The 26227-nt window shown below is 40.3% G+C and overlaps 1 protein-coding gene across 1 annotated transcript in view; it reads left to right on the forward strand.

Moving 5' to 3' along the window:
• Positions 1-16063, forward strand: part of SPATA17 (spermatogenesis associated 17) — a 212874-nt gene extending 196811 nt beyond the window's left edge. Inside the window, exon 11 of the mRNA XM_025420991.3 lies at positions 15990-16063. The gene's annotated coding sequence lies outside the window, so the exon portion shown is untranslated. The remainder of the gene's footprint in view (positions 1-15989) is intronic.
• The last annotated feature ends 10164 nt before the right edge of the window (positions 16064-26227 follow it).

The following is a 26227-nucleotide window of genomic DNA, read 5'->3' on the forward strand; positions in this document are numbered from 1 at the left end:
ATTGATTATTACAGATGCAGTCAAATCACGGTTATGTACCAGGAATACTACCAGCCTAAACTGGCATTGATCCAGATTATTGAGAGAGAGGAAGCAAGCTATTCTATTGGTCTCTCCAACAGTAAAGAAATTGACTTCAAAAATTCATTCTCATGTCTTACATGGCAATATACCTATATTTTAACTTATTTCTGGAATTTTAAACATTTAAATATGTAATACTCTGATTTCTTAAATAGCACAATTATTACATAACCATTAACCATTATTACATAACCATGTGAAAAGAATATTTAGAGTAGTAAATTAATGAAATATGTCCAAAAACTGACATTATTTTTCCTCACAGATCACTAAAAAGGGCTTTGGATAGTTAAACTAATATCTGACTGAATGAGATATCTATTCACATAGCAGTTCGTAAATTAACAAAGTATAAACCCATTTAGGATTCCAGATTAACCCAGGGTCTAGAAGAAACCATTGATTTCTCCCTTCTGGGGTTATAAATGCATTGAAGCCTGTTTTGTAAGTCTTGAAGGTATGAGGTCTTGTAAACCCATGGATAGGATGCTTTCAGGGATGTGACCATATTACATCTGCCATTCCTGCTTCTTCATATCTTTATTACTGATGTCAAGGAAATTTGAAGATTTTTCAGATGTCTTAATCTCTCTGTCATGTTTAGCCTTACAGAAGTTAAATTTGGACATCTATATTTTACTCTATATTTGCTGAGAAAAGCCCAGGACAGCATCCCCACAGAAGCAGAAGATGGAAAAGGACAATGGAACGTTCCTTTAGACTTTTTTTAGTGAGATGAGTGATTAAAAGGAGAAGGGAGGAGGAAATGAGATCACTTTCCCAGAGCTCTATATGCTGTCTGATATAATGCTCTCCAAAGAGGCTTGAACAGTGAAGTCATTCTGGCTTCGGTGTTGTGTTTTGTGAAAGCGATGGATCTGAAGGAGCTTTCTGAATAGAGCTCTATAGTAATATGTCAATAAATCGGACCTATTATTGAGAGCAGCATTTTTAATAGCAGGTTTAGAAAGGGAAAATAAATTACAGATTACATGGCTGCTTTGTTTTATAGGGGAAAAAAAGCAATTATGCAAACGCTAATCCCACAGATATAAATTACTTTGTAATGACTCACAGAAACCAGAACATACCAGGCAGGGTCCAATCGCGATACAAAACCACACAGTAATTTGAACAAGAAAAGTTTAATATAAAAAATTAGTAATTCTAGCATAAGGTTGGAGTGCCAAGGGATTGGCTGATAAGTATAGAGAACCCTAAAAAATATAGGAGTAGCAAGGAGTAGCAGGGGTGCCTACGTGGCTGAGTCAGTTGAGTGACTCTTGATTTGGGCTCAGGTCATGATCTTAGGATCATGGGATTAAGCTCCGTTTTGAGCCCCAAATCGGGCTCAGCTCAGTGTGGAGTCTGCTTGTTCCTCTTCCTCTGCTCCTCCTCCTTCTCTCTCTCTCTCTCTCTCTCAAATAAATAAAATATATATTTTAAAAATTGAAGCAGCAGAAAGGAGAAGCCACCAGCCTTTATGCTGATATAGAACATCTGAGGAAGAGCTTCTGTGTGCTGAGACTGGTAGAGGGCTTGGCTCTGCTTCAGTGAGTGGGAGAGAGATCACTCTGGTGTTGCACTAGTAGAACTTGCTATAAATCTACCCTTGCTGGTGCTAGGAAAAACTCTTCAGAAGAGGTGTCTCTCTGGAGCCACTGTACTACACAACTGCCCAGGGGGGGCTTCCTGGTGGAAGTGGCTGGCTGAGAGTGCTACTACTGGCTTCCAGACACTGCAAGAGTCATGCACTGGAGAAGCTGTATTGCAAGAGCTGGGCACTCAAAAAGCTGCACACATTGCAGGACATGGGTACTGGAGAAGCTGCCCATCCTGCAGGAACCAGATGCTGGAGAAGCAGTCCACACTGTAGGAGCCTGGCACTGAAGAAGTCACATGTGCTGTGGAAGCCTGGTGCTAGAGGGTCACAGGAGTCTGGTGCTGGAGAAGCCAAGCCATGCTGGAAAGGCAGCACAGTCTGCAGACGCCTGCCAGTTGAGCACTCTAGAACCAGGAGGGATGGCCAGTCATCCTGATGTCTCTCTAGTGCCCTCTACTGACAATTTCTAACATGCCAGTTGACGGGGAAAATTCATATTCACAGGCAATGAAGATGGAGTTGGAGCTGAGAGGCAATGAATTAATATCATCCTTTAATGCAACCCCTATACTTGGCCTGGTGTCTTTTATCTGTTAAGGAATTCTCCTTGATATTTGTACTAGGCCGACTGCTTGGCAATTTCTATCTCTACCATCAACCCCAATCATTTGAGAATGTTTACATTTTTATGGCCAATAGATAAAACTTTTTTTATTTGTAACATGCCGCTAAATCCACCCAGCTCTTCACATTCCTGTCTCTTAACACAGACGTGCTCCTCCCCCTTCTCCTTGTTGAAATTGTCCCTGAATGAGCCTTTATCTTTACCATTCTGAGCTTTCTTCTCCTGGCTAAATATAACCAACGCTTCTGGTGCTAGACAAAGTAGGCCAGACAGTATGATATTGTTCTTGTCCTGACTGATTTTCTGGAGTGATCATGAGTCTCAGAAATCAGTCTCTGCTCTCTTTAACTTTTCTTGCCTACAGAGGTGGATGTGGATTGAGATAGGTTTACAGAGAGCTTCAGTGGAGCTGAGGACTTTTCAGGTACTTTCATTTTGGAAGGTACAGATTATAGGGGTTTTTTTAAACCTGTTCCGTTAATTGTATTTGGGGAAGTACAATGTGTGAAAATATATTTCATTAATGAAAATGTTTTGCATGTTTAGGTGTTTGCTATCTTCATTGTTAAATCCCTGGAGACCTTTGTTTTATTCATTGAGTTTATCCCCTGTGTTCAGTCCACAGAGACTTTGGAGACCATTTGAACTTGATGGCACTTTTCTTTGCTACCAAACATTCATCCATTCATCAGCTACTTATTCATACATTAATTTATTATACAAATGTATATGGAGCATAGTTTTCCATGAGTCCTTGTGGGGAAATAGGTGATTGCAAACATGCATGACAGATTTTCCCATCTGTACAGCACTTAAAATCAGCCAGTACAACTGTTATAATACAGAAGAAACTGGGGCACTTGGGTGGCTCAGTGGGTTAAGCATCTGCCTTCTGCTCAGGTCGTGATCCCATGGTCCTGGGATTGTCTTGCGGTGGGTTTCCTGCTCAGTGGGGAGTCTGCTTTGCCCTCTCCCTCTGCCCCTCCTCCTCCTCTCCCAGCTCATGTGCTCTCTGTCTCTCTCTCTCTCTCTCTCTGCTCTTTCTCTTTCTCTCTCAAATAATTAAATAAAATCTTTAAAAAAATAATACAAGAAAAGTATGATAGATTTTTTTAAAGAGATTCCCAATGGCAAACCAAGGAAGAGACACAACAAATTCTTGAAGAACTAACTAAAACTGGTATTTCAGGATCAAAATCATGTGAGAATATGAAGATCACAGTAGACTTGGTAACTCCTTATGGAAGAAAGCTCATCAGGGTTGCCATTGTTTTCATAGCTCCTGGTCATGATAGACTCCCTTTAAGTATTTCATGGTTGCCCACAGGGACAAATGCATTAATGAGTAACTAATTGGTTGGGTGGAGTTGTAACAACGAGTGAGAACGGTTGGTTGGTTCTAGTTCTGCCACAAATAACTATGAACTTGGAAAAATCACTTGTGTTCAGGGATCCCCGAGACCACCCTTGGGTTCAGTGACTTGCTAGAAGGATTCACAGAACTCAGCAAAGCTGTTAAACTCATGATTATCATTACTACAGCAAAAGGAAGCAGATTCAAGTTAGCCACAGGAAAGGAACATAGGTCAGGGTCCAAGAAAGCGGGTATAAGCTTCTCGATGTCTTCTCCTAGTGCAGTCAGCGCTTCTTTTTCCCAGCAACAATGTGTGACAACACTCATGGAGTATTACCAACCAAGGAAGCTCACTGAGTCTTGGAGTTCAAGGTCTTTCCTGGGGGGTTAATCTCACAGACGTGGCTGACCACCTTTGTGGCTGAAGTTAGTGTCCAGCCCCTTCAGGGGTAACCTGAGAGCACATGGGCCAAATGCCCCACCATGAATCACACTGTTAACAAAGGTTCTGCTATGGCCCAGGCTTATTGGGAAGGATAGTCCAAGGACTTACATGTTACCCCTCAGGAGTCTGGCAAGGCCCCCACATTTCTGAGATGCGCAGAGTGTGGACAATGCTGAGGTAATCCTTCATTGTTGATCATTTGACCTCTGTCTGTGCCTAGTTGTTTTCATCTATAGGCTACAAAGATGATTCCTAGCTCTCAAATGCTACACTGATTTAAATTTCTAGTTAAGCAGCACAGAAGTAGAGTAAGATTTAAGGACCATTCTAATTCAACAGTTTAAAAAGCATCAGTGTACAAAGCAAGGACAATTTTTATATATTTCTTACAATTAGACAATAGTTCTCTTTATCTTTACATTCAGCTGGTAAAGACAAGAGGTGGTGTTCTTGCCACACTCCCTTATGGCCCTTCCACCCTGCTTAGAATCTCCACCCAAATCTCTGGAAAATGAGTGCCTCTCAAGAGACTTTGAAGATTAGTTCAGGCTAATTGCTGTTGGATAAGTAGTGTTTAGCAGCTGTTTAATTTTTTTTTTTTTTTTTTTAAGGAAGATGGGTTTATTTTGCAGCAAGAAGAATTTAGGTTCAATTTAAGGACAATTTGCTAACTGTGAACATGAGAAACTAAAATGTTACTAAGGTTTAGGGAGTCTCCAAGCCTAGAAAAAAACAGAAAGTGTACTCCTTTATTTTTCTGGATAGTTCGAGTTTAGATATGAACTCACAAACATGCTGGGTTTTTGTTGTAATACTCCTAAAATCAGAAGATAAGCCACAACCAAAATAAACTCAGCAGATTAGGCTGCAAAAGCAAACTAGAATGTTTTAGTAGACAGAACATTTTAATTGCACACTTCAGTTAAGTTTCAGATTGAGGGTGGATTTTGGAGTGTTGTACTAAGGTTATTTGGGATGAATGCTAGGACATAGTCATGTTTTGAGCTGGTATTCCAGCTCTCTGCAGGAGTAAGCTTCTGCTCACAGGAAGCCAAAATGAGTTTGAAAGCCATCACTGCCATGCCCTTAGAGAAAGATTTTCTACTCAAAGAGCAAGACAGTCAGTCCCTAGTTGAGCAGCTAAATTTGACTCAGCATTAGGCAAGGCCAATTAGCATCTACTACCTGCCATCTGCTTCCAGCCAATTGGTATTTCTTTCACTGGTTTTATAGAATGGCATCTTTACAAATGGTATAGGAGGCCATCATAGGAAGTCATTACTCCATAGTAGACTGGGAGAGTATATCATTAAACATCACCAAGGAAAGTGAGATGTAATGGCCAGTTTGTGTAATTCTAGACCAATCCCAATCAGTTAAGAGCTCATTTATTATAAAAATGAGAGAATGACACAGACTCTAACCAGGGAAGAATTGCTCATAGTTTAAGTAAAATTAGCATTAAAACTCACTAAAACTTAAAAAATAAAAAACAAAACAACTTACTAAAACTGAAGTTCAAGACTCAAATCAGTACAGATCATCAAGGATGCATGGAGTTAGAAATGGTAAAGGTATATTAATATGAGCTAGTTGAAGATTTTGAGAAGTTGACAACTGCTACAGACAATGTTTGTGTCCCCCCAAATTCATATTTGAAACATATTCCCCGTGGGATGGTATTTGGATGTAATGCCTTTGGAGGATTAATACCCTTCTAGAAGGAATCCCAGAGTGCTCCTTCATTCCTTCAGCCACATGAGGACACAGCCAGAGATAGTTTTCTATGAACCAGGACCAAGGCCCTCATCAGGCACTTAATTTCCCACTGCCTTGTTCATGGACTTCCCAGCCTCCAGAACCATAAGAAAGTAACGTTTTTGTTATTTAAACCACCCAGTATATGGTATTTTTGTTACAGCAGTCCAAAAGGACTTAGCACCCTACCTAAGTAGATAAATGAAATAAATATAATGGTCTGATGATCATAAAAATTTCCTAAGTTACCTTTACCTTATGTGTTCTCTGTATTGTACCTGGAAGCCAGTTAGAGATGCAAAATCAGGCCCCGGTGTACACCTACAGGATAGAATCTGCATTTTCACAAGATCCCTAGGTGACTCATGCCCATTCAAGTTTGAGAAGTGCTGCTTGCCAACCTGGCAAGCTGCCTATTTTTGTAAATTAGGTTTTATGAGTCAAGCTTTTTCAGTTATGTATTGTCTAAAGCTGCTTTTGCAGGACAGTTGCAGAGACCAGTACTTATGACAGAGACTGTATTTTCCACAAAGCCTAAATATTTACTATCCAGCCCTTTACAGAAAAGACTTGCTTGTTTCCTGGATTTGTTGAGATAAGGAAACTGCCCTTTATTATCTACAATAGCATAGGCTTTTAGACGTATGCTTTTTGTACCTTTTACTTTCAATTTTCATAATAATCACTTTTGCAGATAAAAGTAAACAGTTTGTTCAAGATGCTATACCTAATTAGAAATAGAACCAGAACTCAAATCTAGGTAGATCTGACTCCAAGGACCATGATCTTTTCACAATGCACCATGACTTGCCCTCTAGGAAGTTGGGACACTTGGTGCTTTGCTTATCCAGGAGTTAATTAGCTTTGGAAAAGAGAATTAATGTTTCCCAGACTCATACATGATAGAATTGTTGCAAAAAGTCAAGTTCCTAACCTATACAGAGAAATCTCCCTGCCGTGCAGATGAATAGATGGCATATATACTTGAGAAACCACATCAAGGACAGAAAGACACTTGGAGAGTTTCTAGAATCAGAGCTCAAGTGGTCCCTGCAGTAATAGACTTCCCTGGTCCACTGCAGTGGCCAGGGCCCCACTTTTCCAGTTTCTAATGAAGATTAGAGTCTGTTTCACCTTGAGAAGTTCCCTATTTTCATATTCCAGTGACATATTTTAATATCAACTTTGTATTTAAGAGAAGGTCTCCAGTTGTGAGAAGAGTCACACTTATTCATCATACTAGAAATAAGTTAGTCTATTAGGGTCCCTGCCTTCCAGAAACTAACAATACAATCAGTTGAAAAATAAGGAAAAGGGTTAAAACTAAGAGCTAGTTCTTTGAAAAAGATGAACAAAAATCAGAATAGAAGGAACTAGTAAGGAGGTTGAATCAGTAATAAAAAATCTCCTAATAAGCAAAAGTTCAGAACTAGATGGCTCCACTGAATTCTATCAAATATTAAAAGATTTAATACCTGTCCTTCTCAAACTCTTCCAAAAAAATTGAATAGGAGGGTACACTAACAAACTTACTCTACAAGACTAGGATTACCCAGATACTAAAACCAGACATAGGTAACACATACACACACACACACACACACACACACAGAATGGGGGAGGGGAGAAGAGAGAAGAAGAAAGGAAGGAAGGAAGGAAGGAAGGAAGGAAGGAAGGAAGGAAGGAAGGAAGGAAGGAAGGAAGGAAAAGGAGAAAGAAAGAAAAAAGAAAGAAAGAAAGAAAGAAAGAAAGAAAGAAAGAAAGAGAGAGAGAGAGAGAGAGAGAGAGAGAGAAAGAAAGAAAGAAAGAAAGAAAGAAAGAAAGAAAGAAAGAAAGAAAGAAGAAAGAAAATTACAGACCAATATCCCTGATAAATATAGATTAAAAAATCCTCAACAAAACCAAATTCAACAATACATTAAAAGGGTCTTATACCATGATAAAGTAAGATTTATTCTAGGATGCAAGGATGGTTCACCATCTGCAAATCAATCAATATGATATGCCACATTAACAAAATGAAAGATAAAAATCATGCAATCATCTGGATAAATGCAGAAAAAGCATTTGACAAGATATAACAGGTATTTATGATTTTTTAAAAATTCCACCAAAGTAGATATTGGGGAACATACCTCAACATAATAAAGGCCATGTATTATATACCATACTCAATGGTGAAAAGCTGAAATTTTTCTTCTAAGATTAGGAACAAGACAAGGATGTCCACTCTCACCATTTTTATTCAAAAGAGTATTGGAAATCCTAGCCATAGAAGTTAGACAAGGACAAAAATTAAATAAAAAGCATCCAAATTAGGACGAAGTAAAACTGTCATTATTTGAAGATGACTTGATCTATATATGGGAAACCTTAAACCAAAAACACTGTTAGAACTAATAAATGAATTCAATGAAGTTGTAAGATGCAAAATAAATATGCAGAAACATGTAGCATTTCTATACACTAATAACAAACTATCAGAAAGAGAAATCAAGAAAAAAAGACCATTTACAATTGCATCAAAAAGAATAAAATACCAACCAAGAGGGTGTAACCAAGGGTTTAACCAAGAGGGTTTAACCAAGACCTGTATACTGAAAACTATGAGACACTGACAAAAGAAATCGAAGAAGACACAAATAAATGGAAAGATATCTGGTGCTCATGGATTGGAAGAATTAATATTGTTAAAATGGGGGCAGCCCGGTGGCTCAGCGGTTTAGCGCCGCCTTCAGTCCAGGGCGTGGTCCTGGAGTCCCAGGATCAAGTCCCATGTCAGGCTCCCTGATTGGAGCCTGCTTCTCCCTCTGCCTGTGTCTCTGCCTCTCTCTCTCCCTGTGTCTCTCATGAGTAAATAAAAATCTTTAAAATATATATATATATACATTGTTAAAATGGGGATACTACCCAAATTAATTTACAGATTCAGTGCATTCCCTATCAAAATCCCAGTTGCATTTTCCACAGAACTAGAACAAACAATTCTAAGGAACTACAAAAACCCTAAATAGCCTAGGCAATCTTGAGAACAAAACCAGAGATGCCAGGATATGATTTCAAACTATACTACAAATTATAGTAATTAAAACAGTATGGTATGGGGTTAAAAGCAGATATATATATCAATGGAACAGAATAGAAAGCCCAGAAATGAGCCCATGCATATAAGTTCAAATAACCTACAACAGGGCAGCCCCGGTGGTGCAGCAGTTTAGCACCACCTGCAGCCCGGGGCGTGATCCTGGAGACCCAGGATGCATCCTCCATCCTCCATCTATTCCTCCAGGATGGAGGCTCCTCCCTGCATGGAGCCTGCTTCTCCCTCTGCCTATGTCTCTGCCTCTCTCTCTCTCTCTCTCTCTCTCTCTCTCTCTCTCTCTGTCACTCATGAATAAATAAATAAAATCAACAAAGGAAGCAAGAATATACAATGGAGACGGGACAGTCTCTTCGATAAAAGGTGTTAAGAAAACTGGGCAGCTCCATGCGAAATAATGAAACTGGAGCACCGTCTTTTACCATATACAAAAATTAACTCAAAATGGATTAAAGACTTGAATGTAAAACCTGAAACCATAAAATTCCTAGAAGAAAACAAGGCAGTAACTCCTTGACATCAGTCTTAGGCAATATTTTTTGGATTTGACTCCAAAGGCAAAGACATCACAAGTAAAAATAGACAAATGGGGCCACCTCAAACCAAAAAGCTTCTGCACAGCAAAGGAAACTCAACAAAATGATAAGACACCCCCCTGAATGGAAGATGATGTTGGCAAATCCTGTATCCGATAAGGGTGATAGCCAAAATATATAAAGGACTCGTATAACTCAGTAACCAAAAACAAAACAAAATAAACCCCAAAACAAAAGAATCTGGATAAAAAACAGGAAGAGAATGTTTACAGACATTTTTCTAAAGATGTCCAGATGGCCAACAGACACATGAAAAGATACTTGACCTCATTAATCATCAGGGAAATGCATGTCAAAACCACAACGAAATATGACCTCCCACCTGTCAAAATGGCTATCATCAAAACTACTGGAAATGACAGGTATTGGTGAGGATGTGGAGAAAAGGAAGCACACACTATCGGTAGGAATGTAAATTGGTGCAACTACTATGGAAAATCATATGGAGGTTCCTCAAAAAATTAAAAATAGAACTACCTGCCTTTCTACTTCTGGGTGCCTGAAGAAAGCAAAAACACTAATTTGAAAAAGATATATGCACCCCTATGTTCTTTGCAGTCTAGATACTACTCAGCCATAAAAAAGAATAAAATCTTGCTACTTGCAACAACATGGATGGTCCTCAGGGTATTATGCTAATGTAATAAGTCAGACAGAGAAAGACAAATGCTGTATCATTTCACTTAAAAGCAGAATCTAAAAAACAAAGGAAACAAATGAACAAAGCAAAATAAAACCCAGACTCATAGATACAGAGAGAACAGAGTGGTGATTGTCAGAGGTTTGGGGGGTAAAGAAGGGCAGTGGGTAAAATGGGTGAAGGGGATCAAGAGGTACAAACTTCTAGTTATAAAATAAGTAAATCATGGGGATGTGATGTACAGCATGAAAAATGCCATAAATAATACCGTATCAGCTTTTTATGATGACAGTAACAGGACTTATTGGGGTGATCAATATGTAACGTATACAAATGTCAAGTCACTATGCTGCTGTACACCTGAAACTAATATGATCCTGTACGTCAATCACACTTCAATAATAATGAAGAAAAAATAAAAAGGTTAAAATGAAAAGCAGTGAACACTACCTATGAACCTAGAGCCTGAGTTGGCCTGAGTAACTAGAAGTGCATGCACACAGCTAATAGAAATTTTGTTTTAACATTTTGGTCCTGGTATCTTTCCTCCATCCTTGTTTATTTTCTAGCTCTCTTTACTTGGCCTCAGTACCTCATTTAATCTAGATATATTGACCTTCCATGTTTAGAAGTAGTACTCATTATTTTCCCTTTCCTTTCTTCTCTCTCTTCTTTTAAGAAGTTCAAGTTAAGTGTGAGAAAACGGGTTAAAAGTAGCTTGAGAATTGTAATAAGGTTCCCCTTTGTTCCCCATTGTTTCCTGTCGTGCTGATTTTAGTCATTCTGACTGGTGCAAGGTGATATCTCATTGTAGTTTTGATTTGTATTTCCCTGATCAGGACTGATGTTGAACATCATTTCATGTGTCTGTTGGCCATCTGTATGTCTTCTTTGGAAAAATGTCTATTCATGTCTTCTGTTCATCGCATTACAGAGCAAATTATGCAAAAAATCATTTGGCTATTTAGGTCATCTTATTTTTTAGAGTATAAAGTAGTAAATACCCATAGACCATATTTTATATTTTTTTGAAATCTCCTGAAGTGCCCTGCATGCAGAGTGCTTCTCCAAATCCTGAACTTCAAATAGTAGCCCTCCCAACTACAGCAATTTGTATTGTTCTTGTTGTTTTCTCACTCTAAATGTGACTCTAAGCCTCCTACCAAAACTACAAGTCCCTCAAAGCTAAGTATTTTACTAATGTAAGTATCCCCCTTTAATATTTGCCCGGCCTCAAATAAAATTCAAGACTTGATTTTTGGTCGAGAGGGTGGGATCATATGTGACTCGGCTTCTGGCCACTAACATAGTGCCCTCTATATAATAAACACCGAAGAAACATTTGTTGTATAATCCCTTTGCAAAAAAATTAATAATAAAAGTATAGTCCAACAAAAATCAGAAATATCGGAAACTTCACTAGAGGTGCACTAAAAGAAATGTGACTTTTGAAAAGAAAATGGCCTATAAACAGGACTTCTAGCCCCAATGGAGATAGATATCACATTTATGGCTAGCCATCATTCTTCAACCCACACATGTCCTGCTGCTCTTTGGAGGTCATGTCAGATCAGATCTACCATCGCATCAGGGCTTATGAATATATATTATTTGTTAACCACCGATATACAGGGGGAAAAAAGAACAGAAAGGTGAAGGAGAGAGAGAAGGAGAAGAAGGAAGGAAGGAAGGAAGGAAGGAAGGAAGGAAGGAAGGAAGGAAGGAAGGAAGGAAGGGAGGGAGGGAGGGAGGGAGGGGAGGGGAGGGAGGGGAGGGAGGAAAGGAAGGAAGGAAAAGAGAGAAGGAAGGAGGGAAAGCGAGCTTTATTCCAATGTTGACATTAACTTGGGCTCATGACTTCTTCCAGAAACCAACCATTTTGAGCTTTGAGCAGTCAGATGGTAGCCTGAACTTTAGATTGGGATAAAAAATTGATGGGCTTTGATTCTCTTGTACCTTTTTACCTGAGAGTCAGAAGAGGACTTTGCACAAGATTTCACTGTGAAGAAAGGATCTGGATGGAAAAAACACCAAAAAAAATCTGTTCTTCCTGACATGATCAGTACCAGCAAGTCTATTGCTCTAAATATTTGGCAACCACCACAAATGAAAGTCAAATCCTCCTGTTTATCATTGGAGACATTTACTAAAGGACCATTTATTATGAGAGCTTGTATAGTGTGAAACTACCCATATCCTCTGCCCTCGAAAAACTACTTTAGGAAAGATTTTTTTTTTTTTTTTAACATTCAAGAGGTATTTATTGAGTCTACTATGCTGGGCATTGTTCTTCAAGCTGGGGATATGGTACAGATGAAAGTAAACCCAAATTCCTGATTTCACAGAACTCACATTTTAGTGGGAGAGAGACCACAAGGAATAGGTAAAATGAACAGTGTGGGAGGGGGTGCTCAATAGTAAGAGGTACAGGGGAAGGGCTAGACTGTGATGTAGGGCAGTCAAGGAAGGTCTGCCTGAGAATTTGGCTACGCAGAGCCTACCATCTAAGTCCTTCCAATGGAGGTGACAATTCCAGAATGGCACTGAGCTTCTCTGCTCCACAAATACAACAGAAAAAGTACGAACAGCTAGGGATGGAGGGCAGCACACCAGCCATTAGCACTGTGTGTTAGTGTCAGCCAGGGTGTTAGCCAAAGGAACGAGTGTCCCTGTCAGGCAGGCACTTAATTACGATGGTGTCATAGAGGAAGCGAGGTTGAAGGAGCTCCTTGAAGAAGAGAAGGCTGATGTAATCTGACCACATTGTAGAGTTTCTCTGGAATAACAATTGTCTTGGGACAAACAGAATGTTCTTTCCATGGAATATATTAGTTGAAACTCTTCAAAAGGCAACAAAGTAAGTGCATACTCATCGGCTCACCCTTTTCCTGGCCACCCAGGCCCTCACTCTCTGTGCGCAGCTCACTCCCTCCGTGCGGCCCCACTCAAGGGCCTTGGGGAAGCTAAGCAGAACTCCTTTTGTGGCCAGCCCCAGGCTTTCTGGTCCAGTCCCATGCTTTCTGGTCGGGGAAGGCAGAAGTAAGGCACAAATACCAGAGAAGCTAAGCAAGAGGTTAAGAAATAATGCAAACACCTTGTTATGTCAGGTCCTCTCCATTTTCATTCTGCAAAGCCAAGAGGGGGCACAAAGATTTTCCCCCTTTATTTATTTTACAACAAAATATAACCTCCATTATAAGCTGGTACTAGCTGGGTGCCACTCCTGTTTCCTACTGCTGTGAGGCACATATGGCTGTGTGGCCAGGACCCCACAAATCATCCAGTAAGTTCATTTTTATTAGTAGCTTCTGCTTAATTAAGGGATGCACCATGCTCCATCAATCAGCTTCTGTGCATTCCAGTCATCCCCAGTCACTCCACCACTAATAGATGTACTTCTGCTGTAGGAAAAAGAAAAGACGCGGGGCATCCTGGCTCCAGAAGCCAGGGGGGTAACGTCTGACAGCTGGAGCAGTTCTTTAACATGAGACCGTGACTACAGAGGCAGGTAGTGGGTGACACCCTGAGTGTCTTTACCCTTCAAATATGTGAACTTTGAGGCGTTGAACCACATGCTTGTGAGATATACAGTGCTTTAACATATTAGATCCTCAATTGCATGGAATAGAGTGAACTAAAGTTTTCATTATTTAGAAAAAAAATTTTTTAATGCAAAGTATGTGGAATCCCAGGAGGCAGAGTAGATGGACAAGAATGGGATTGGCAGAGATATTTTTTTAACGCTTTTGCCCTTATGTACACACCTTATTCAAGATAAGGCTCTACATCAAAACTACTTTATAGCATCTTTTGCCTGAGTTGGTTTCCAGAAACTTCCCAAGTAGAGTCCATCTTCATTATTCATGGATTCTGTATTTGTGAATTCACCTACTGCTAAAATCTATCTGTAACCCCCAAATCAGTGCTTCCAGCTCTCTCAGTCTCATTTGTGGACATGCTTGGAGTGGTGAAACATGCGGGTTGCCCTTCCCAGCCAAGGTAGAGCAAGGTGAAGCTCCCCCTTGGCTCAGCTCCCATGCAGAGTTGAGAGAGGCAGGTCTGACTGGAGAGGGTGGTGCGGTGCAAGGAGGCCCCACTCTGTGGCCAGTTGGCCCAGAGAGTTGGAAGTGCAGCTCTGGTACTTGTCAGTGCAACCCTTCCATCAAATACTTAAGGTTTGGGAACTTCCTTTTTTCTTGTGTAAAATAAAATAAAATCTAGCAGAATGAGTTGTTTTTAGTATTTAAGATTATAAGCTATGTGAGGTATGTATGTATATGTACACATTGCCCCTGGGAGCAGTGGTTCAGTATTTGCTCATTCAGCATCTGTGATGACTTTTTGGAACATAACTACCATAAACAATGAGAATTGACTGGAATATCTTCCCCACTGGTAAAAAAGATTTGCAAAAAAAAAAAAAATTATTTATATAAAAAGTCATATTGATGAAGAAATGTTTTTTTAAAGAGTTTATTTATATATTCATTTACTTCAGAGAGAGAGAGAGAGAGGGAGAGGGAGAGAGAGCACCAACAGGGGGAGGGGCATCAGGAGAAGCAGACTCCCCAATGAGCAGGGAGCCGGACACAGGGCTCCATCCCAAGACCCCGAGACCGTGACCCAAACCAAAGGCAGACGCTTAACCAACTGAGCCACCCTGGTGTCCCAATAGGGAAATATTTATTGAAATTAATTTTATAAGAAAACAATATAACTTAAACATTGGCAAAACCCAGACACTGCCCCAAAGAAGATACAGTGATGGCAAGTGAAAATAATAAAGCTGGAAAATGAAATGATGCTCAACATCATTTGTCATTAGATAAATGCAAACTAAAACCACAGTAGAATACTACCACATACCTCTTAGAAACATTAGGATCATAAAAAGTGACAATACCAAATGCTGACAAGAATGAAGATCAACAGAAACTCTCATTCCTTGCTTCTGGGAATGCAAAATGGTACTGCTGCTCTGGAAGTCAGTTTGGCAACTTCTTATATAAACATATACTTAACATATGACCCAACGATCCCATTCCCAAGTGAATTGAATTTATCTCCAAGTAAGTATATCTACCCAAGTGAGTGGAAAACGTGTTTACACCAAAACCTGTATGTGAATGCTTCCTGTAATTTGATTCCTAATCACCAAAATTGGAAAATAACCAAGATGTCTTGTAACGAGTGAATGGATAGCACATCCGTATAACGGAGTACTACTCAACAATAAAAAAGATGAGTTACCTAATTCATGCGACAATGTGGAAGACTCTTAAATGTATTTTGCTGAGTGAAAGAAGGTAGAACCAAAATGGTATAGAGTGGGCAATTGGTTCTATTTATGTGACATTAGAGAAAAGGGAAAATTGTAGGGATGGGAGCAAATCAGTGGTTTCTGGGAAATGGAGGAAGAAGAGAGATTAAATATAAAGCAGTCACACAGGGGAATCTTATGGTGATAGAACTCTTTTGTGCCCTCTTGTGCTGTGTAGGTGGTTACATAACTATGAATTTATTAAAACCTGCAGAACTGTATGTAAAAAAGAGTAACCTGTGTACTCTTAAAAAAAATCAACTAAAATGTTGGAGATCCCACAACAGAATGAAGATTGTACTTGATTTCATTATAATAATATGGCACAATAAAAGGATTGGGGAAAAGGAGTCAATATAATTAACTTTGGAAAAATGGTGTTTTGACTGCACACTGTAAACATAAAGAAGGAAAACTGTGAATAAACAAAGTGACTCTGGGTGATAATTTTTTTTTTCTCATAGGGGCATGCTTTTATCAATCTGGAATTAATCTACATGTATACTCAAGCTGTTTAAATAAATTGGAAATGATGGAAGCCAGCTTTCTCAATGTTAAAGAAACAAGTTACAAATAAGCAGGCACAAGTGGGGGAAAGCTTAGAATAACACCTGTGTGGTGGCTTAGAGATGGAGATACAGGTATGATTTATGTTAACATATATATATATACATAGATAAATACAGAAATTGAGCTAGGTGTTTATACATGGACCATTTTAGCCCTTCTCCTGAGATGGCCTAGAAGCAATGATACGTTGGTAGCCCTGAGCACTCCCAGTGCCCAGGGCTTGGTTTTTAAACATTCTCGAACAACAGGAACGAGGTATCCTTGGAAAAAATAGATGGTTCTATGCTTGAGCCAAAGAAATACAAGAGCATCCTGTAGAACTGTAGTGTTGTAGTGACAAAAGCAAAGGGAGTGCTGGAAAAAAACCAAGGGGAGATCATGGCAAAAGAATATAGGGATCAACCTCTGAAAGAATCCCAAGGTGCCCAAACTAGGATGATTGGAGGGACCAAGTAATAATGACAGTAATGGACTATAATCCAAAGAATAATACATAGATATGACATAAATATGTAAATGGAGAAGAACAAACAAATCTTTGTTATAGAAGAATCTGGAATAATATAGGAAATAGATATTTCCTCCTCTAGGAGATGAAGCTTAATGCCCTTCCCCTGTGTCAGCCAGACTTAATGACTCACTTCCAAAGGATAGAATATGCAAAGAGAAACTAGTAACTTTATAGTGGAGAAAGCTGGCAGGTACCACTATAACCAGATAATCAAGATTAACATCACTTGGAATAAATTATATTGATTTCGTGCGCTCTCTGATACGATGTGTACTTTACATCTCTATTATTTTCCCCCAAAACTTATGAGCCCATTATAAAATAAAATGGAGAGGTGTTCCGTAAAGCTTCCGACCAGCAGCCTTCTAAGATGTCAAAGGGATGGAAAAGGGCGAAGAAACAATCACAGATTAGAGGAAAACAACGGAGACATGATGCAGTGTGGGATCCTGAATTGGATCTTGGCGTAGAAAAAGGACCTTCATGGAAAAACTGGGGAATTCCGAATGGTCTGTAGCTTAGTGGCATTGTGTCAGTGTTAATGTCTTAGTTTTAGCAGGTGCAGTGCAATTATGTCAAATATTACATTAGACAAAGCTGGGTGATCCAGGAATTTTCTGCACTATCTTGATAACTGTTCTGACAATCTGAAAAGTGTTCCAAGATAATAAAAAAATGAAAACATACATACATAGTAAACAAATTGTATAAGATGTTACTAAAAATAATTCACTGAGAATGGGAAGAAATGACATATGAGAATGTAAATATAATTAAAACTTTCATGACTGTACAAGCCACAGGTAATTCTTCCCAGCCTCTTGAGCATCGGTATGGTTCCAAAAACTAGAAATAATGAAGGTCAGCAAAACCAAGGGTGCTTCAGAAGCTGGAAACGAACTCTGAAACTCGAAATTCAGCAGTCCTGCTTTGGCTTGGCTGTCTTTGACCTGCCTGCCTCCCAAGTACTGTTTATACGCAGAATAATTACCGTGCTTATCTTATGGAGTTCGAGGTACCTTAGATCTCAGTGGCTGCATTTATTTTGCTTTGCTGCTATTTAATTACAAACCATAATGTTTAGATCTTTTCAGGGCAGAACAATTCAGTGACATCCCCACTTATAGAAACAGCAAAAAAAAAAAAAAAGAGTAATGTCCAGGGTTAAATTTTGGCTTTGACACATTGGGCACCAGCACCAATGACCACATACATGACCACTTAGTCCAATCTTCATCCATGCTGAGTGGTGAGAAGCCCTCTTTGAGGAATAGCCATGCTAAAAGCCTCTTAGGAAGACTGTTTTGTGGGTTCCAATGCACAGTTCACTTGGGAGGAAAATCAAATTCTCTTCAGTCCTTGAGCAGTGAAAAGGTGGCACACTAACCCCCTGCATTCTGTGAATAATGAGAAAAGTAAATCTAAGTCAGGCCTTCCAATGAGTGAAGCTCTATCGTCAAAACTACATAGGTCAACATTTCTCCCTGATGCTTTTTCACAGTCCTTTTATCCCCTCTGCATTTTATGATGATGATGGTTATTAAAGATCTCATGCGCTGTGGAAAGTGTGAAAAATGGCATTCAAACATTGACTATGTGTTTTTATGATATAAATAAAAGCATGTTATGTTATTTGATGTATATTATTATATACATTCATTATTGCAGTAAATAGATGAAGGAAGTTTTATACCAGCAGGGTGTATCTCAGGCCATTTCCCCCTCATTTATCCTGAGAGAGATAAATCTTTCTCCCCCAGGGACTGTATTATAAGAAGTTTTGTGACTTTTGGGGGAGAATATATAGGTGGCATGATGTAGCCTTAAGCTTCCTCCACTTGCCACTCTTTGTGAATTGAGTTGGATTATGTCATTTCCTCTGATGCCCTATAATGCAGCCTTAAGAATAATGACCCTGCAATGTGGCTCTGCTGAAAATAGCTTTTCCAGTGCCAGAAAAAGATGATTCATACTTGGCATAGGAGCCATTTCTGGAAACTGCCAGAACAAAGGACAGAGGTAATTCACTAAGGGGCTCCATCATCATCTAACTCAATTTGGATGGTACATTTAATGATGGTACATCACTAAATACAGACATTTCAATTGACATATTTACATATATCCATATGTCCTATGCCATGTCCCCATCTGTTTTGTGTGTATATATTTATATACAGATGTGTTTATGCATATACCTATGTATGTATTTACTGAAGGGCAGAGATATATCAGGTTGTGGCTAAAGTTATTTATCATTCCTTAATTTTAATCATGTGGTCTGAGATCATTTGAACGACAACAACCTGAAAATAAGAGCTCGGTTGAACGTATAACTCTGGCACCATGTGTATTCTTGTTCCCAGAAGAGTTACTAAAACCTTGGGGCACCTGGGTGGCTCAGTTGGTTGAGTGTCTGGCTCTTGATTTCAGCTCAGGTCATGATCTTGGAGTTGTGGGATCGAGCCTCACTTTGCGCTCCCACTCAGCAGAGTCTTCTTGTTTCTTTCCCTCTACTCCTCTGTCTCTCTCAAGTAAATAAATAAAATAAAACAAAATAAGAAATTACTAAGCCACAATGGTGAAGAAAAAAGACATGCATGGTCATCTTTTCTACTTCTATACCCCGCCACCAAATTTCAGAGACTGTAGGAACTTTATCTCCACATTCCTAGAGAATGTCTTCTTGGCAGTGTCTTGTACACCTCATTGACCACCCAGTTATCATATTCCTCCTTGGCTATGTGTCAAATTGCACATTTATTTTTTCTTAATCTTTTCTCAAAAATCAATTCTCTGAGTCCCTTAATCATTTTTATTGATCTCTGTTGAATTTCCTCTAATATGATGGCAACTATCTGCTCCTGAACTACTTACTTTACTCATCTTTACCATTCAACATTCAACTTCGGCTGGGTACCACATAGTACCTAGCATGGAGGATGCCAGGTGATATTTGTCTCAGAAAACATCCCCTTCCTACAAATTTGTGAACCTCAAAAATACATTATATAAACTTGAAACCTAACAACTTGCTGTCTGGCCATGTATGGTATCTTTTGTGGTTTTTTTCTAAATCAGATTCCACTACGAACATGGTCTCCCATCACTAAGTAGTTAGTGCATTTTCCAGCTCACGATTCTCCAGATGTGTAAAGCCCCATGTCTAACTTTCCATCTGTAATTCTACTTCCCATCTCTTTACTAAACTGCACTGCACATCAGCTGAAAATTTTAAAACCTGCATTAGAAGAGGAATAAAATGCACTTATTTTCCAATGAAAACTTCCCTGTTTTGCAAAGATGATAAGTTAGTTGTACATGAAAAGAATCCATCTGGTGAGTAGCAAAGGACTCCTGGGAAGTAACACAAGAATCCCAGATTCATGGTTAGGTCACTGGGTTCCAAGATCTGGGAAAGTGGCAGCTCAAAGGGGTGGAGTTGCTAACTGGCTGCATGTGATGATAATTGCTGCCATTTTGTGAGTGTTTATGAGGTGATAGCTGCCATTCTAAGACTTTTTTCCAGGCATCTCATTTAAACTTAAAACAGGTATTTGTGAGAGACGCAGTCATCATGGCCATTTTTATAGATACAGGACACTAAAGTACAGAAACACTGAGAATGTGCCGAAGGCCAGTCTGGTTGGCTACTAAATTGGCAGAGTGTGGAACTCAAATCCAGGCAGTCTGCTAAAGGACCTGCAGATCCATTCACTTAGCATCACAAATAAGCCCCCAGCTAAAAAGTGGAAGTGGAGCCAGGTAAAGGGTGTGTGTGTGTGTGTGTGTGTGTGTGTGTGTGTGTGTGTGTGTGAGATTATCAAAACTTCTTGTGAGAAACTTTGAGAGTCAAGTTGCCAACAGTGTTACATCAACTAAGGATTGTTCAGGGAAGTAGACAATTCTGACTATAAAGCTCTACTAATTGCGTGTGGTACATTTTTTTAAAAGGCTTTCTTCAATTAATTTGTTTTTATTAGTCAGCAATAGCAACCAAGTTTAGTACTTTATCGAGGCTTCTAAAAATTCTTTGCCTGGATATTGACAGATTGACTCTCTTTCAAAGGAATATTCTTTTTTTTTAATAAAATAACTTTTATTGGTGTTCAATTTACCAACATACAGAATAACACCCAGTGCTCATCCCGTCAAGTGTCCCCCTCAGTGCCCGTCACCCACTCACCCCCACCCCCCGCCCTCCTCCCCTTCCACCACCCCTAGTTCGTTTCCCAGAGTTAGGAGTCTCTCATGTTCTGTCTCCCTTTCTGATATTTCCTACCCATTTCTTCTCTCAAAGGAATATTCTTAAAACGACCCCTAGATTGTAAAATCTTTCTTTGTGAACTTTGCTTCATATATGTACATCAAGGTTCTTCACCACTTATTTGTACAAATCAACCAAAAAGGAAGGATAGAGATTTTGCTGGAAAGGATTACTTCAGCTGGAGAGGCACTCGATCATTGGTTCTTCTCAATCTACAGGACCCCTTTGGCCTTCACTGGGAAAGCAAGAGCAAGCCTCCTTCCCCAGATTCAGCTAAGCTAAAATGAAATCCATATTCATCAAAATCTCTCTGTTTGGATCACTTATTATGTTAAAATGAAAAGTAGTATTTCAAGGAGATTCAATTTATGTTCCAAGGGACATAAGAACCATTCTTAAAATATGAACGATTCTTGCAGTGAATTATTAGTGGCAACCTCTGGTCAAGTCTCTTAGAACTGTTCCAAGGAACTAAAGATGAATTTCCCATTTCTCATTCCCAGAGTTTAGAGGCCTACAAGAATGAGGTTTTTTTTTAAATCTATGACTTACTGCCTGTTACTAAGTGATTCTGGCTGTGTCAATAAATTTGTTCACAGCTCTAATTGTGTTAATGAATTGAACATAATTAAACTTACAACATGTCATGAGTTTCTTCTGGCAGAACTCAGTAGATTTTTCAAAAAAAGATCTCTGTGGGAAAACAAATAAATGTACTGCACGACTCCTGCCATCTTCATCTACTAATTTCAGAGAAAAGATTGAAATAAGGGATTCTGAAATTGATTTTTTAAAGAATTTTCCTCTTTGAAGTTTTATTCAATTTGCAATGAGTGTGACCTGTCCTTTGATTAAATTCACTAGATTTCCAGCTCCTTTAGGACAGAAAGTATATATTATTTTATCTTTTCCTCCAATATTTAGTAGCATGTTACGTAAAATGTATGGGGAGTGAATATGACCATGTGAACAAAGCCACCCTGAAGAGTTCCGTGTGTGGACTCACAGGTGGGCAGGGAACCTACCATATATTCAGTCATCTGTGTGCTAGTCACCATGCTTGGCGGTCTCACTTACAAAATTGTATTTAATCCTCACAAAACCCACTGAGGGAAGGGGCACCTGGGTGGCTCAGTGGTTGAGCATCTGTCTTCGGCTCAGTGTGATCCGGGGGTCCCAGGATCGAGTCCCACATCGAGCTCCCCGCAGGGAGCCTGCTTCTCCCTCTGCCTGTGTCTCTGCCTCTCTCTGTGTGTCTCTCATGAATAAATAAATAAACTCTTGAAAAGAAAAGAAAATTAGCTGGCAATTAAGAAGTGCTTGCAAGCTTTCTCAAGATACTTTATTTACATGTTGTCATCAAAGTTAAAGGTCATATTTCCTCTCTATCTGCTGCAGTGCAAGGCCTGGCTCTTGCACACTGTGAGAGGTTCATACGTGCTTATTGGTGACAAATGTTTCATTTGAATTATTGTTTTATGATGCTGCTGCCAAAAGAGCACTGCTTTTAACTTATGAGACCTTAGAACTTGTTTGACAAATAAGAGAAAAGAGTCAAGACCTAGATAATATTTGTTATTTATGGGTGTGATAAAAGGGAAAAATCCCCAAACCTCTGGCTTAGTCAGAAGGTTTATATTCACTTCAGTTTTGCAAAAACCATTCACACACACACACACACACACACACACACACACACACATGTCCTGAGGTTGAGTTTTGGCTGTTTTCTTAAGGGTGAAAAGCTTCAGAGACAGAGAGAAGAAGAAGAAAAAGAAAAGGAAGCAAAGGACCCAAAGAAATTATAATCATCCTAATATTTATGTACAGTTTCTAGATTCCTCCAACACACTATCTTATTCCAGCCTAGTAAGAGAAGCCCCATGAAGAGGGCAGGCAGTTACCATTGTCCCCATTTCCTAGATGCAGAAAAAGAATAATAGAATGTCCTACTTAAAAAGCACAAACCAAGATAGGCTAAGGGTATTCGCTCCCCCTCTGTACCTGTCACCCTCTGGAAGTGAGTTTGCCTTGGCTCATCTGCTGAGAAAGTTCTGTGAGTTCGAGGCAGGCCAGGATCATGGGGCCTGGAGGCACGAGGCCCACAGTGGATCCGAGGTTCCCCAGCAGATCCATCCACGGCAAGGCGGGGCGCATTGGAAAGAGCTTGGGGACCTCTGTGCATTGGGAGAGGCTAAAAGACTGAGAAGGTAAGATGCATAATTGAGGGTAGATCAGATGGCCAATCAGCTTAATTTGTCTAAGGAGCCAAGAGAAATGATACAACTTAGGCCAGCAATCAATAGCCTTCAGATATCCCAGTGAGTACTGGGGGACCCAAATCTCTAGCATATCTCCTTGCCTCAGAAGGTTAGCTCTTTCATAAACACAAATGATACTTTTTGGAAGGCCTGTAAACAACGTTGCCTCTTAATTGATTTTTCAGGCATGATTTTCTTATATGAAGTACAGTCAACTCTCATTATAGGTGGATTCTGTATCTGTGAATTTACCGACTTGCTAAAATTTATCTGTAACCCTCAATTCTTGTGCTTGTGTGATCATCTGAGGACGTGCGCAGAGTGGTGAAAAACTTGAGTCACTTGGGGTTGGACAAAGTGATGCTCTGCTTTCTTGTTTCAGCTCCACATACTGTAAACAAGTGTGCTTTTCATGGACTATTTAATGGCACCTTTTTCACAATCTTGCGCTTTTTGCTGGTGATTTTCCCCCTTGAAGTGGATCCCAAGTGTCATGCTGTACTGCTGTCTGGCGTTCCTAAGGCCCAGAAGGCTGTGCTGTGCCTTACAGGAAAAACTACATGTGTTAGATCAACTCCGTTGAGGCATGAGTTACAGTGCCATTGGCCATGAGTTCAATGCTAATGAATCAACAATATTAAATAAGGTGGCTTTAAACAGAACACACATAAAACAAGATTAGTGCTAATCAGTTGATGAAAATGTGACCAGAGGCTTACAGGAACCTCGCTGTGTGTTTCCCCTAGAAGCAGAGGCTCCGATTCACTACTTCGGGGTTCTCGGCCACTTTATAGAACACGACTTCTGCAAATAATAAGAATCGACTGTGTGTTTTAAGGGCTAGACCAATGAGGATCTGGCTGGTTGACCTCAACAGGTCAACGTCAACAGGTGACCGTTGACGATGAATGGTAGCGTCAGACCTAACAGACTCTCAATAAATGTAGTGAGCGCATAACTGAAGCCAAAGGACTTGCACTGTGTAGTTTGGTAAAGAAAAGATGTTAACTAGAACCTACGTCAACTGGTTACTTCTATGAACTACCCGAGGTAGGAGGGAGGGTGGAGAGGGGCCCAGGATAGCAAAATATGGTCTGAAACGGACTCCCAGAGAAAAGACTGGAGGATAAGAACCCATTTGGCACTACAGCCTAGGAGAGACTTGGAGGTTCAGAGACCATGGAGGATCGGGAAAGATCCTCAAAATTGAAACAAATACAGACCTATGACTCTTGGGGTGGAAAACCAGCCAAGCTCCTCTCCCTTTAGCTGGCCCATGAGAGAGGGGGCTGGAATTGCAGCCGCCCAACAGGAACTAGCAGTAGCTTCTAATATCTTGTAGAAGCAGTGCCAGCCCGTAACACCAGGCAGATGGCCAAGCAGTCCTTTACAGGGGGTGAGTGGTGATCGACTGTCGGAGCCATTGCAGTGGCCGCAATGGCCCTTGAAAGCTGTCCATGTCCTGGTCCCCAAACCCGTGCCTATATTACATTACATGGCAAAGGGAAATTAAAGTTGCCAATGGGACTGAGGTTTCTAACCAACTAACCTTAAAAGTCAGAGATAGCCCTAGCTTATCTGGATTCTCTGGGGTGGGAAGGGAGCCTCGGGGAATGTTGGCACCAGGGTCCTTACAAATGGCAGCTGGAGAGAGAGGAGTCAGTGTCAGAGCAATGTGATGTGAGCAATGAGACCCTACCTTTCACTTGTGCTTGGGCAAAGGAAGGGAGTCGTGGCTAAGGGATGAGGACACCTTAAGGCTCGAGGAAACAGATTCTCCCCTGGAGCCTCCAGAAAAGGATGCAGCCCTGCTAACCCCTTGGTTTTAGCCCAGTGAGACCTATTTTGGGCTTCTGACTTTGAGAACCGTGAGATAGGGTGAAACCACCAAGTCTGTAGTCCCATGTTACGGCAGCAATAGGAAATGATTCCTCTATTCATGTGGTGCTTCTAGCTTTTTCAGACACTTTTGCCTAGGTGACCATGTATGATCTCTAGAATTGCCAAACTCAGACGCTTGTGGTGACTTAGAAGTTGAACTGGACCCAAGTCCAGACCTTATCTGCCTCTGTGAGAGCATTCGTTTAGTTCACACTTAGGAAATCCTAGAATCTTCTGGGATCACACCTAGATCTTTGGTGACCTTTGAAGTCCCTTCATAATCTGAGTGATCTTTCCCAGGACAGCCAAATTAGGCAGGGAATCAAAGCCTGGCCACTGCAGTTCACCATTAACTTGGAGCTAGCACCATCGCGGGGGGGCTGCTCAATCGGGTGATAGATGGAATTTTGGTCCCTGTGACCTTCACCCCCTGGTGTTATGCCCATGAATATATTGTGTTGCGTGAGAAAAGGAACTGGGCAGTTGCCACTGGTGTTACTATCAGGGACCTTAAGAGAGGGAGATGATCCTGGATTATCCTGGCCAGGTGTCGTTCTGCGAGCCCCTAAGACTAGGCTTTTCCCATCCTAGATGAGGGACACACGGAGACTGAGAAGGACATGAGTGCTACCAGTACCCAGTGAGCTTGGAAGAGGATCTGAGCCCCAGGTGGCACTGCAGCGCTAGCAGACACCTCAGCTTTCACCCAGTGAGACCATAAGCAAAGAATCCAAATGAGCCACACTGTGTGCAGGCATCCGACCTACAGAACTGTGACATCATGATAAATGTGTGTTGTTTTAAGCCATTAAAAATGTGATCATTTGTTATGACGGAAACAGCGAGCTGATCCAATAGGAAATGCACCATAATAGAGACAGAAATAAAGGGACATTATTCAAGAAGGGTTACACTTAAATTTGTAACCAAGGGACCAGGAAAGAATCTGGATATGAGATAGGATGAAAGAAGAGCCTCCACGAGCAGATTGCAATGATAAAATGGAGCAAGTGGAAATTTCCAGAGAAGGGAGTGGCTGGGGTAAAGGTACAGGGAGGAGGAGCCCAGGATCTATCTGGGGGCCAGAAAATGCTCTAAGCATGCACAGAGCCGTAGTCTCCTCATCTGCATTCTGGAGGATAATTCTGGCACAGGCTGACCCCAGGATGAGGATCCAGAATGAGAATGAGAATTCCAGCCTGGATGTCAATC

The sequence above is a fragment of the Canis lupus genome, chromosome 38, assembly GCF_003254725.2.
Source record: "Canis lupus dingo isolate Sandy chromosome 38, ASM325472v2, whole genome shotgun sequence".
Taxonomy (NCBI): Eukaryota; Metazoa; Chordata; class Mammalia; order Carnivora; family Canidae; genus Canis; species Canis lupus.